Here is a 14,396-nt window from a genome sequence, read left to right as displayed (position 1 = left end):
GTGTATCACGCATAACAAACAGAAGATACTAATTAGTGTGCCTTAATTCCGACACTTTGAAGTTTCATATGTATTTCACTCATATCACGGCAACACGTTATTTTGTACTTTTAATAAGATGTTTAACATCAAGGGCGATCTATCCTACAGAAATATTTCTAAAAAGTAGACAATTATCATGCGGATAACTCAAGTAATCAAATTTATACTAATTTATATTTACACATAAGATTGAATCATGTTAATATTAGTGCACGTTTTCTATAAGCGTAAAATATAACACAAACTTTTAATTTAAATTTTACTCATTACATAAAAGCTAAAAGTAATTTTATTATTTCAACAATATATCACTACAGTGCAATATAGATTATAATATGTTCTGCACTAAGTCACTTAGGATAGGTATGCAACTCTTCAATCCGTTATATAGTAGTGCGTTCATCAACAGGAAGCAATTGTTTTGAACGTTAAAATGGACGAGTATATATATATACGTGTGTGTGTGTGGGTGTGTGTGTGTGTATTGAGATAATAGTCATTCCTCATAATTCCAGGAAGACTAATATTTACACAAGCGAAACACCCGAAAACATACAAGAATATTTTTCATTACAATAACCTTTGATTTAGATGAATTCCGGACCGAAACAATGACTCACGTAATTATTTAAAATATTTTTTTAAATGCATTAATACAATCATTATAGCTTCCGTAATATGTGATTAGAGAAACGTTCTGTATGTTTCTTGCCAGGAACCTTCTTTAATGGCATCATTTTATAGATAGAGAGACAGAGCGCAGATTTGTACAGATAACGATATTTTTCGGTATACAAACAGAGAGACTAAATTCCAAACGAAATGAAAATACTGAAAAAAGATCTAATTAAATTTAGTCTGCAATCATTAGTGTCTCAAAAATCTGGTAACATAACAAAATTCAGCCTAGTTCATTAACTTGTTTGGCACCTGGAACAATGACTTCATGCATTCTTTCAGCAGTTACATCATCTAATTAGTGTCTTTCAAAGAAGACTCACCTAAATAAATAAACACACATACTAACTCAATTATACAACTGTATATCTGTGTGTGTGTAAGTGCGTGTTTATTTGAGTTGAATACAACACGGTATACGAGTAAATATATCCATGTATATTATATATATATGCATATACATATACGTGTGTGTAAATGTGTGTTTGTGTGTGCGTCTTCATATGTATATATATGTATATATATGTATATATGTATGTATGTATATATATATAAAGATATATACATATATATATATACCTATATATACCTATATATATACATATATATATATATATATATATATATATATATATATAATTTGAGGTTGCTATTTTTATAAAAGTAAGGTAACCAGTGAAATATATCGAGGTTAATACAAGAGTGATCAATAACGGGGATGAGCAAGTTAAGATAAGAAATTCTCCTTTGGAATATAAGCGTTGTTGCCTTCTAGTTACTAGAATACCGGAACATATGCATGACTGTGTAGCAACATATTACTTCTTATGTAAAGAAACATTGAACAATATATATATATATATATATATATATATATATATATATATAACAGTATTATTTAAATTACACTTAATTTGAGTAAATCAATGTTCGATTTATATATAAGTATAGTACAGAATATGGAGTAGGTGTGAGACTGCGATTTACAAGCATACTTATTTGACGTAGCAGCGATTTATAATGAAGTAAACAATTGATTCCTTCTGCTTTTCATAGGTGTATACTTTAATATACTTACACTATATTCATACGCTTATAATATAATAATCTTAAATACCTTTTTTTAATAATTTAGCGAAAGTGCATCCTTATTTTTCTTGTAGTTTATCAATTATGCGTGGTGGTACACATCATTATCAATCTATAAATCAACTGTAAAACATCATTATTGCTAAGTGATTTAACTACTACTACTATTACTACTACTCCGACTTATTTCATTACTACTACTAATGATAATAATAATAATAATAATAATAATAATAAGAAGAAGAAGAAGAAGAAGAAGAAGAAGAAGAAGAAGAAGAAGAAGAAGAATAAGAAAAAGAAGAAGAAGAATATGAAGCAGAAGAAAAAATGTTGACTATGTCTGCAAAGAGACCGCGTGGTGAACTACATAAAATGAAATGCAGCAAACTGGCCCTCAAGGTATACAAGAACAGACACAACTGCGTGGGAAAAACCAGTACATAAGTGACTCTGCAAATGATGTCACTTCGAAACTGGAGAGACAAAGTATCAGAAAAAAACAAGATACAACTGGGAACCAACATTAAACAATTCTGTGAGACATCGAATTCAACCAGATAAACTTACACCCCTAAAAAGATCCGACGTTATGTTAATTAACAAAAGTGAAAAAATTGTAATAATTGTAAATTTTGCCGCCATGCATACAACATGGTATACATTAAAGAAACAGAAAAACAAAGCGAATATGTGCAAATTAACAAAATCAAAAATGATATATAGAACATGGACTAAGACATTATAATAGAAATAATTGTTCGAGTAGTAGTTACAGTCCCGGAAACCTTTGCAAAATTTGTGAAATTAAAAACAAAGATAGTTCAAGGTTATATAGCGTACATCATTTTTGATAGCAACTAAAATCTCTAGGAACGTCTGTAATATAAACCGTAAGAAATATGAAATACAAATAGTTACCAGTCACATTTTTTCAAATTCCAGCGAAGACCAATGTTCTTAACAGCGAGAAATCAATAGTAAACGGCATTGCGATACCGGAATTTGTCAAGTTTATAAAAAAAACGTTTAGATACTTGAAATCTCAGGAAACTTGCTGTCATTAGAATCCCAAGCACCACCAACAGTTACTATATATGTAAAATCTTTAATTATTTAATATGTGAGAAACTTATGTCCACATTTATGGATTACAGTGGCGGCGAATTGTGATTAACGTCATCTCCAAATTCTTCAGAATACAGTATCTTTTTAGCTCTGATGTGGAAAACTCATAAGGAAGATTAATATGGTGGGTCTAAATTTGCGTAATATTAGGCGTCATAGAACGCAGGTTTTGTACGGTCACTGAGTTTAACAAGTAAATCCTCCTACCCCAAAAACATATTGAGAGATCAATATATAAGGACCCAGCTAAAGGAAAATCGTGGATAACTTGAGAAGGCACGTACATAGAGTTCGACTCAAGTGTACAAGCATTTGGCTGTTAGTTTAAAGTGATATTCTGTTAAAAGACATAGTTGGTTGGAGCGTAGATAAATATTTTGTACACCTAATTTTGAATTTGCAATGAAAGACATTAGTTTCTCACTACAGGTATAAATAGAGGGCTCTCATCTACTTTACATGCTCGTGACGTATCTGAAATACTAACTGAGAAAGCTAGAATTCGTAACTAAGCAGAAAGCAAGATACTGAGAGTTATGGATGGACAATGTACTGAACTAAGTGGGTGTGTATGATGTGTGTTTTTTAATGCAGTCAGCACCAACCCTGTTCGGGTTTAACCGGCTTCCTCCGAACGAAGAAGTTTCATGGGAATATGAAATTCACGAGCCGTCCTCAGTCGCATGTATATCCTTGTTAGGGTAGATGGCCACGCAAGGTTTTTTGCAGTGTTTACAGGGAGGTGTCGACGTCCTCCTACATACATCACCTGGAATTCCCAAATTGGTCACCCATTTTAGTAATAACCAGGTTCAACGTTGCTTAACTTCAGTTATCTGACGGGAACCGGTGTGTCAACGTGATTATGCTGTATGATGAGTTTGCGCGAAATTGGTTCAGTAGTATAGTAGCATTGATGACAAGCTATCACAATTGTCTTGTAACTGTGGCGAGGGCCGAATGTGGATGGACTTATTATCTGCTCGTTCTGGAAAAACGTGCAGAAAGAGCGCGTAGTAGCTGAAGAAAAAAAAAAGAAACCTACACTCGCAAAAAAACATCAAATTCCTTATAGATGTTTCACCTATCAGTAGTCAAACAATGGATTGAACAAGTTATGATTAACAGCAAACATATACACACCTGATTCAGTAATGGAAAGCATGGCAAAACATATTTTTAGAGCAAAGAATATTAAACGCAAATGCTTCCTTATTTTCATTAATGGTGGACGAACTCTTTTTTAATTTGAAAACAAATTTTACGACACAATTCGGCTAGCGTTATTATTCAACAAACTACCCTCTTCTACAGATATGATTTCATCTGATAACAACCATGATTTTGCAGCTAGCACGGCAAACATTTTTTCTTTGAAAGGCGAGCGGATCCAACTTCGACTGCAATGCAAAAATTGCAAAACAAGTGATAGTTATAAATATTACTAGTTCATAATCTCAGCGACTATTGATCAGAATTTAACAAATTTATTTGTCTTTCCTCGTTTTGTATATAAATTACACAATATCTGATATTTAACCCAAAACATCTAACCTTGATAGAGCGGAGACAAAACTTTGCTGATTTATCTCAAATGATATGAAATAAGAGCAAAGCGAAATTGATAAAAAAAAACATTTTTCATAAATTTATCTCCTCTCTAATTCCACAGTAAATGAGGATTATTTCACACTGGTGATATTCATAAGATGTACCATAAGGGAAATATTTTGAATCATGTCTCCTCTTGCTGTTATGTCAGATAATTCGACTCAAAGTTTAGTCTCTCCTCGATCAGTGCTGGATGTTTTGGGTATATATATATATATATATATATATATATATATATATATATATATATATATATATATATATATATATATATATTTAAATAAAATGTGCGAAAGTCTCTTGAGAGCTCTTTCAGCTATCGTCTTATCAGGAGAAAATCGATAGCGTAAAATAATAATACTATGTCGAGAGTAAAGAGTTCTGATGGGGAACTATTGAATGTGCCAAAATTACGGGGACACTAAAATAAAGATTATTAACGTTTAAAAAAACTATTTAAATATTTACACAACGAGGGGGAAAAACGAGAGAAAAGATTCACAGTTCCCCAAAGAGAAACAATGCGTTAGATGTTTCTTTCTGCCGGCAAAAAGAAGGTTTCCGCACCGCAATAGAGGCAGACTCCAAAATCTTTAAATGGTTTCTGGAGTCCGCTCTACGGAGCATCTCGAACAATTTTATTTTATATCCATCGGCATAGCACGGGTTGTCAACCAAATGCTGGCCAATAGAAGTGTCAAAGGCTGCAGAAGGAGGGAGACTACCAGAACCTATCCTCCCTTGTCTGACCTTCGAGGGAACATATTGGTTTATACGAGTCAAAAGATGCAAGGATGTTCGCCCAACATAACCAGCATCGCACTGGCATTTGAATTGATATACAATATTGCTATTTTGGATGTAAGGCAAACTATCCTTGCGAAAAGGAGGACATGCACGTTTCGTAGTATATATCAAACGCAAGGACACAGTATAAAAACAGCCATAAATACTTCTGCGAATCTGTTCGGAAAGTCTCTTACTCTTTTCCCCAATTCACGGTGATTTAAATAAACCGGGCATTTCAAAGGTCCACACTTTTTAGGGTATTTAAAATCCGCAACCTTTTTGAAAATACAGTCATCAAAAAGGTCAACAGTATAACCATTATTGATGCATATTTCTCTGTTCTTATCGAGTTCGGCGCCCAATCTGTTAGGTGACCGAATCATCACGGTTCTATGTACCAAATTATTAATTAAACCGACCTTACATGATTTTGATACAAAGGAGAACCAGTTCATATATAGGCCAGTAAATGTCGTCGGATTCCTATAAATTTTAGTGAGAAAGCCCTCCCCCTTGAACGTTCGACAAGAACATCCAAGAAGGGAAGCGAATTGCCCTTCTCACTTTCCATAGTGAACTTTAGACCTCCATGCAAAGAATTCAACCTATCAAAAAATATCGACGCTTCACTTTGATATGGAAAAAACAGCAAAAGTGTCGTCAACATATCTGAAATATGCAGTGGGTTTTGTTATAGACTTACACAGAACGGATTCATTGTACCCGACGAAAATATCCGCTAAAGTTGGGGCCAACGGACGCCCCATTGAACCCCGTCAACTTGACAGTACCTAATATCACAAAAACTAAACTCCACAGATTTTGTGCACATTACTATAAGTTAAATAAGAATCTCTTAAGAAAAACGTGGAGTAGTCAGGCGACCATCGTAAAGCGGGTCAGTACATATACGTATAGTCTCATCCAACGGTATGTTGGCAAAGAGACTAGAGACATCAAATGTGCACATAAAAGATGTCTCTGCATTAGAATCCAACCCACGTACATAATAAACAGACTGAAAAGAATCAGGGATACACGCGTTGTATATATCTCACGCACAGGTTGCAGATTTCCACACGCCACTGAGTCAAAGAATAATATATATATATATATATATATATATATATATATATATATATATATATATATATATATATATATGTATATATATATGTATATATATATGTATATATATATATATAACAAAACAAATATATATATATATAACAAAACAAATATATATATATATATATATATATATTATAAAAACAAAAAAATTAAAGTATGGATTGATAGCAACAGAGACTGTATTTACTCGTTTCTATTTCTTGCTATCAACCTAGTCTTGGAAGTCTTGGTTTTTGTTAACACGATACATGAATTATTAAATATGATAAGTTTGTAGCCTACAGTTTTAGTCATCTCTTTTTTGCTTAAAATTTATTTTTATATCGACGATAACTGAATTATATAAACCCAGTAAAATTCAAAATACTAAAAATAAGTGTATATATATATATATGTATGTATATATATATATATATATATATATATATATATATATATATATATATATATATATATATATATATACACGGAGGTTATTTTTTTGCAGGCATTAACTAAGTAATGGAGTTTAACGAGGCAACGCCAGTGTGATCAGTACCGAAGTAGAGCTAGCTATACTCTTTATGCCACTTTAGATAAGCGGTAGTATGTTGCAACATCATCATGGGTATGCGTCGCTCGGCTAGGTACCAGTAATTAGCGACGTATTTGGACGATAAAGCTCATAGGAAAGCAAAGTTTGCTATTTATAGTTCAGCAAATTATATATTATTTATGAAAAGTGGTTACTCAAAACGATCAATTGAATTCATATACATTGTTGAATTACCTATTAAAAGTAAACAAAATATAAATATTGCTTTAGTACATATAACATTAAAATTACAAGGGAATCGTATATATTTTATTTAGATGAAAAGTGTAGAGAAAAATGTAAAAGAATAGCTCAGAACAAGGATATTTCTAGACAATCATATATTAGTGACTTAATTACATGTATAAACGCAGAGACATTTTAACTAGTAAGATACTCTACACCGTTTATAAAAATACCTGAAACAATCTAGCATCTTAACCAGAAAAAAGGGAGGGGTTGACCATACTCAATGCACTACACTCAAGCAATAATACTGAAAAACACCTAGTAAAACGGAAAGAGTGTAAAATAGGACTGCTTTGTGCAGAGGACCACGTTGAATGGCACAGAAAAAAGATTTAGAAAAATACCGAAGGCAGATACTAATTACAAGAGTTAACATGATTACGAAAACAAGCCCAGATAGTGATCACTTTCATTCGAAATTTTCGATTAACGATCCTGATACAAAATCTATAATAATGACACCCCTGCGCGCATAAAACACCTTTGCGTGAAATTTTAAAATAAATTGACTCAACCGTTTCCGCGTCAACAAAGAGCGAATTTTCATACACAGAGACAAAACTCCTTTTATATAATAATAGAGGTTAAGATAAGATTATATATTTCAAACGAAAATTAAGTAAGTCATAACTCATCAAGAGGAAGTCCCGCAACATTTTTTAAAAATGTTATTTAAATATCTTTTTATAAGTTAGGATCGCCTATGGAAACGAAAACATCCAGGTATTTATCATGTGCTCCTTCTCTTTGATAAATGATTATAATACTTTAAGAGGTCTTAATTGTAATCAAAGGCTTCTTATAGGTATTAATCGTAATATCAGCAAGTACTGGCAATTGTATTAACACGAATCTCGATCTAAACTAAAGAGGTAGAATTCGTTTTTCATAATTTATTCAAGTTTTGTTTCATATACGTACGAATAACAGATGAGATGGGCGACTCATGTGTTAATAAGGTAACACCACATATCTTTTTCCTAACAACTATTTAATCGACCATATAATTGCGCCATCTTTTTCTTTTGGATTTGTTGAATCCAAGCTTCTGGATTGCTCTTGTTGTTTGAAGGCACTTTATATTTTTAGAGCATTTATTAGTTTTGCTCTTTCCCTACTTTAGGCGTTGTATCTTTGAAGCCATCTCATTATCATGGTAACTCATTAAGATAAGGATATTCTTTTTCAAAATATATATTTAGTGTCCCTCTATTAAGATTGCATACAACGCTGCCGTGAATTCATTTGGGAAATAAGGTAGTTTACGATGGTAGTATTTTCTTAGTATTTTAGGAAGTTAAATATTCGCTAACGTTTTATTTCTAAACTTTGATGTCAACAGCAGGTCAAATATAAACTATTCTCTAATTAGAATCTCATGTGATACAGAAAACTTAAATCTGCATATTTTGTATGAGTTTACAAGCAGGTTATTCTTAAGCAAAAGCACTAATGCTGGCTATATTAAAAACATAATGGCAGTTAAATATATTTTACATATGAACTGTGTATTATATATGTAATTAAATGTTTATTAATAACGGAAAAATGATATGATTTTGCCCTAAAACATATGAAATATGAATAACGTATTAATTCGGACCAAGTGACATATTATCGGATGCATCATTTTATGAAAAGAATTAATACGACGAAGAAAATATATCAAAATAAAATTAAAAAAATACAGTATTATGCTAGTAAAAATTGACGTATGTTTGATGATTTTTCGTCTATCTAAACTGATATCTCTGCCAATTTTTCTTAACGTATCAATTTGGATAACGCAATCATTAAAAGAATGCAGTGAGTGTAATGCACTGAGTACTTTTAAATTAAAGAAAAATAAACGACAAGCGCCAAGATATGGAGGTACACAAATTGCTAAAGGAAAATATTCAGTTCTGAATTTTTGAAGTTGAGACATAAAAGTTTGTTTTATTTTGATAAATCGGAAAGTTGTTCTAATTTTAATATAATCTGCACAACGTCTCGGCCGATGTTACCTTCAACCTTCGTCAGGAGTAAAAGTTGTCATTTCCTAGCAGGAAAAAAAGAAAAGGTTTCAAAATTTTGGACCGGGTTGGAAGTCATTTTACACTAATTATAAAGCTAAGTTAATTATCAAACAACTCTAAGGCGCGTAAGTTTTAATGTATTATACTTACATTTCTTTTAAAATTAAATCCATCGACTACGTGTAAGTTTTTCAAAACATAATATTTCTGAAACAAACACGTTGCTGTTTCTTAAATTGTTAAGCATATGTAGTGTTTAATTTTCTTCTATGCTGTAATTATAGATGAAAGGAAGATACATAAGGGGAAAATAGAAGAGAAAAGGCAGCGATCGACGTTGTTTATATGTAAGATAAAACCACATTGTAAAGGGGGATAACTCTAAAAAATTTCGTTGACAATTTGGATTATCTCACTAGAGAATCGTGGTTAATTCTTTATAAAAGAAGAGAGGTAAAGAAGAAAGCATTACTCTTTAGATAATCCTGAATACCCACGACATCTTTTTTAAATTCTCCCTCCTCACTGTGTCTGCATTTCTTCTCACATTTAAAAAAACTCGATTTTTTCCCTTTTAATGTACATCCCGGCTTCTCTCTTCCTTCTCTTAGGCCATTATTACCACCTTTTCTTTCTCCCCCAGTTTTTATCCCCTTTACGCCATTAATATAATACATCAGAAACTCAAAAACTATACTTGGTTAAAAATAAATGACATGGAATTTTCAATACTTAAATCAGCAACCACATTAATGTCGTAACTATTATTTTTCTGAGAACTTACATGAAGTTCAAGTATATAACCCCCTTAGAGTGCAGATCTAAGCTTTTTCCCCTGCTAAAAATGACTATTTTGACACCTGACGAAGGTTGAGGGTCATATCGACATAAACGCTGTGCAGATAACACTGGAGATTAGAACAATCATCAAATTAATAAGGCAGATGAATATTTGTGTAAATTGCACACATCTTTTCAAAATTGCATAAATTGACTTAAAATAATTGAGTTTTCTTCGGGTTTCATTTGTATGAGTCAAGCTCCTCATTAAAATTAACACTAATATTTATATAAAATACGATATTTATTGTCGAAATATCTGAGAATAAATATTAAAACAATAAGAAATGTCAATAGTTATTTTCATCTTCAGAATTGTGGCGTGCGAAATGTCCATGAGAAAACTAATATAATTTTAAATCCTTTCCAAACTACCTGATCAAACTAACCACAAAACTGGACTATTCTATACATCTAACTAGCATATAATTTGGTACATTTCATTAAAATACGTAAATACCATCGTTTTATATAGTATTAAGATTATAAAAGTGAAATGGAAATCCACCGATAATGTACGCTTATTGCCTTGGAATAATATTGTCATCTTAATATTCTAAAGCCCATTGCAAATTACACATTTTGTACTAAAAACATTCACTAGATGTAAATGCATGTTGAGGTTAGTAAATTCTTCCTCATACATTAAAGAAATTGTAGTTCATTTTTTAATGTCATGGAAAATATAGACCTTTCTGCATTTCTAATTCATGAATTAAATATAGAAAAGTGCAGAACCTGATTTTTTTATGCGGAACAAAAACTCAGACGCCAATATGTGTTATTAAATAATGTAATAAAAATTAAGAACTGTTACAGAAATATGTCGGCAGCCCAGTTACTTGTGTAAGCGCGAAATATGAGAGAAAAAAGTGAAACAAATGGAAAGACGGATATAACCTCCTGTTATATTTAGTTGTACTGTGCACGCCGGATAACTATCGGTGATGAACCTAGGTGTTCATTAAATCATTTCTCTCCGATAGGCTCATAAGTGGTTTCCGGGCCTTGATAAGTGGTGACCACCGTGAAAAAAACGTATTATCTGCTGGAAGTATAGTTAAACAAGAGACAATCCACAGCCTTATGTCACATGGTTTCATCGAGTCCTAGTCTCGGAGACATTTGAAACTTAAATGTCAATCAAACTATACCATTCAATCACGGTATTCATTACATATTTTCCTTTTTTTAGTATTTTATCAAGTTCTTCTTACTTTGATATCCCTTTATGTATATAGCAGCATTTATAAATTTACATCCAAATTACTTTTTCGTCTGAGGTTACACATATTCAGTTTTATCGATCAGTTTTATTTCTCTAACTTATTTTTCTCCAGTCTGTTATTTATTGATTTATTTTTTGTTATTTTACATTTTTAGTTTCTTTTCTGTGAAATTAAGATATTGCTAATAATGTCGACAAAGATGGCCAATATGGAAGTGCAATTGCCCCACGGAAAACTAATTAATTCACCGATGGAAGTTAGCAAAAGAAATCTTGTACACTCTGTCACACGCTGAAAAATTGTTTAACTTGTTCCATAATACGTGCCAATGCCTCCGGTTTCTTTTAAATATGAAAATGAATTCGGAAATTGATTTAGGAAGAACCCACATTTTAGTGCAATTGGAAATGAATGTACAGTTTGTCGCAACGAATCGGGGATGGAAATGTAAAACGTCGATCGCTTAATAACCGTGCGTACCGACGCACATGAAAAAAAAGTAAATTTAAATACAGGAAATTAATCAATCATTGAACCATCTAAAAGTGTACATATTTCTTAGCCACTATATACTTTGCCACGTGTCAAATATGTTTTTGTAGTAACTCAAGTGGTTCCTTATTGTTTGTCTCTTTAATGTTCTTTAATATGCAAATAAGGTACTGACATAAACATTTGCAAGTATTTTTTTTTAATTCATCTAAATAATGAGCTGTCTCAAAATAAAAATGCATTCTTTTATTAAAATAATATAATATCCACAATGTAATATACGTAAACCATGTACTGATGTCTTTTCCGATAATAAAATACAAAACCTTATATTTGGAGTCTGAAAACATGTGGCTATTAATTTACTAAAGGTATGACTTAAAATTATTAAAGATTAATTTCTTATGATTCCTTTTCACATTTTCGAAAATAAATAAAATAAATAGTTCATAAGAATGTTATAAATACGCAAACACATATAAAAACTAAATCTATCATTAGTGCATATATATATATATATATAATTCTTACTTGTGAGACATAAACTTAAGTTATAGTTGGATGGATGACCACACCCTTGTCCAATACGAAATAGGTCACCCATAGTGGGATTTAGTCGCGGTTATCGTGATATGCTTTAGTTAATAAACTTGCAAGTGTATGAACGTTTGCTCATATGGCAGATACGTGCCTCGAATGCAAAAGGCTAAGATTTCGAATCCCGTGTTCGGATATACACACACACACACATACACACACACACATATATATATGTATATATTTTTATATATATATATATATATATATATATATATATATATATATATATATATACATACAGTGATGATCATATTTATTGGCACGGTAAAATAAAAGTTAAATTCTGTCTAATAAATTCTAAAAAAGGGATTAAATTAAAGAAAATAACAAAGTATATTATGTATTTTTAACTGGCCTTTCCGATGCAGCAATCGGATTTTAGAAAAAAATAAATAACAAAGGAACAACAAACATAATTGCAAAAACACCCTTGTTCAAAATTATTGGCACGGCTTTGTTTTTCTTTTAGTATCAGTATAATATCAATCAATTTCCGGTTTACGTGCTTTCTGAACTTTTTTATAGCCATCTTATGCTTGTTTAACGCTAATTCAGTGAATAATTTTTCCAGATTATTTTTAGAAAGCGATTTATTTAAACTATTATAAGTGACTAAATTATAATTTTCAATCGCCATGGTTAAAACTAAGGAACACAGCGAAGACGTCAGGAAGCTTGTTGTAGCATGCCATACCAATAGGGAGGGCTATGATAAGATTTCAAAGAAGCTAAATCTTCCCAAATCCACTGTTAGAGCCATAATAAACAAGTTCAAATCGCAAGGCCACGTTATGAGTTTAGAGGGTAGAGGGAGAAAAAGGATTCTTTCCCGAAGAGATGAACGGAAAATTGTTCGACAAGTAAAACAAAACCCAAGGATCTCTGTTGGGGAGATTGTTGATGAACAGAGCACCTCTGGAGTGAATGTATCTCGACATATAGTTGGTAGAGTTTCGAAGAGAGCTGGTTTAAAAGCATGTCGTCCGAGAAAGACTCCCTTATTGAAGCCTATGCACCTGAAAGCAAGGCTAGCCTTTGCAAAACGTCATATTGATAAAGATGTTGCATTCTGGAAACGTGTTCTATGGACTGACGAAACGAAAATAGAGTTATTTGGCCATAATAAAGTGTCTTATATTTACAGAAAATCTGCGAAGCTTTCCTGCCTAAGAACACCATACCCACAGTGAAGCACGGTGGAGGCAGTTTGATGTTTTGGGGATCCTTTGCTGCCTCTGGACCAGGGCGACTTGTTAAGGTCACAGGTAGCATAAAAAAGAAAGATTATGTTAAAATATTGGATGAAAACCTGAAAGACTCTGCTAAAGAGCTCTCACTTGGTCGTCGTTGGTGGTTCATGCAAGATAATGACCCAAAGCATTCGGCTAAACTGACTAAGAAATGGCTTGAGGACAATCATATTAATGTTTTGGAGTGGCCATCACAAAGCTCAGACCTTAATCCAATTGAAAATTTATGGAGAACATTAAAATTGAGGGTAATGCAAAGGAAGCCTAAGAATATTATTCAATAGGAGGATTATTGTCAGGAAGAGTGGGCTAAAATTACTACTGAAGAGTGCAACAACTTGGTTGTAAACTATGAAAAGCGACTGAGGAAGGTACTCAAGGCCAAAGGCTATACAATTGATTATTAAATAAATCGTGCCAATAATTTTGAACAAGGGTTTTTTGCAATTATGTTTGTTGTTCCTTTGTTATTTATTTTTTCTAAAATCCGATTGCTGCATCGGAAAGGCCAGTTAAAAATACATAATATACTTTGTTATTTTCTTTAATTTAATCCCTTTTTTAGAATTTATTAGACAAAATTTAACTTTTATTTTACCGTGCCAATAAATATGATCATCAATATATATATATATATATATATATATATATATATATATATATATATATATATATATAT

The 14,396-nt window shown here is 31.8% G+C and overlaps 1 pseudogene; it reads right to left on the bottom strand.

Annotated features, from left to right (window-relative positions):
• Positions 1–3,691: 3,691 nt before the first annotated feature.
• LOC145296363 (5S ribosomal RNA) lies at positions 3,692–3,810 on the bottom strand (annotated as a pseudogene).
• Positions 3,811–14,396: the final 10,586 nt, after the last annotated feature.

This window comes from Euprymna scolopes, chromosome 16 (assembly GCF_053919585.1).
Source record: "Euprymna scolopes isolate OS-2025 chromosome 16, ASM5391958v1, whole genome shotgun sequence".
NCBI lineage: Eukaryota > Metazoa > Mollusca > Cephalopoda > Sepiida > Sepiolidae > Euprymna > Euprymna scolopes.
This window is presented reverse-complemented; position numbering and strand designations above follow the sequence as displayed.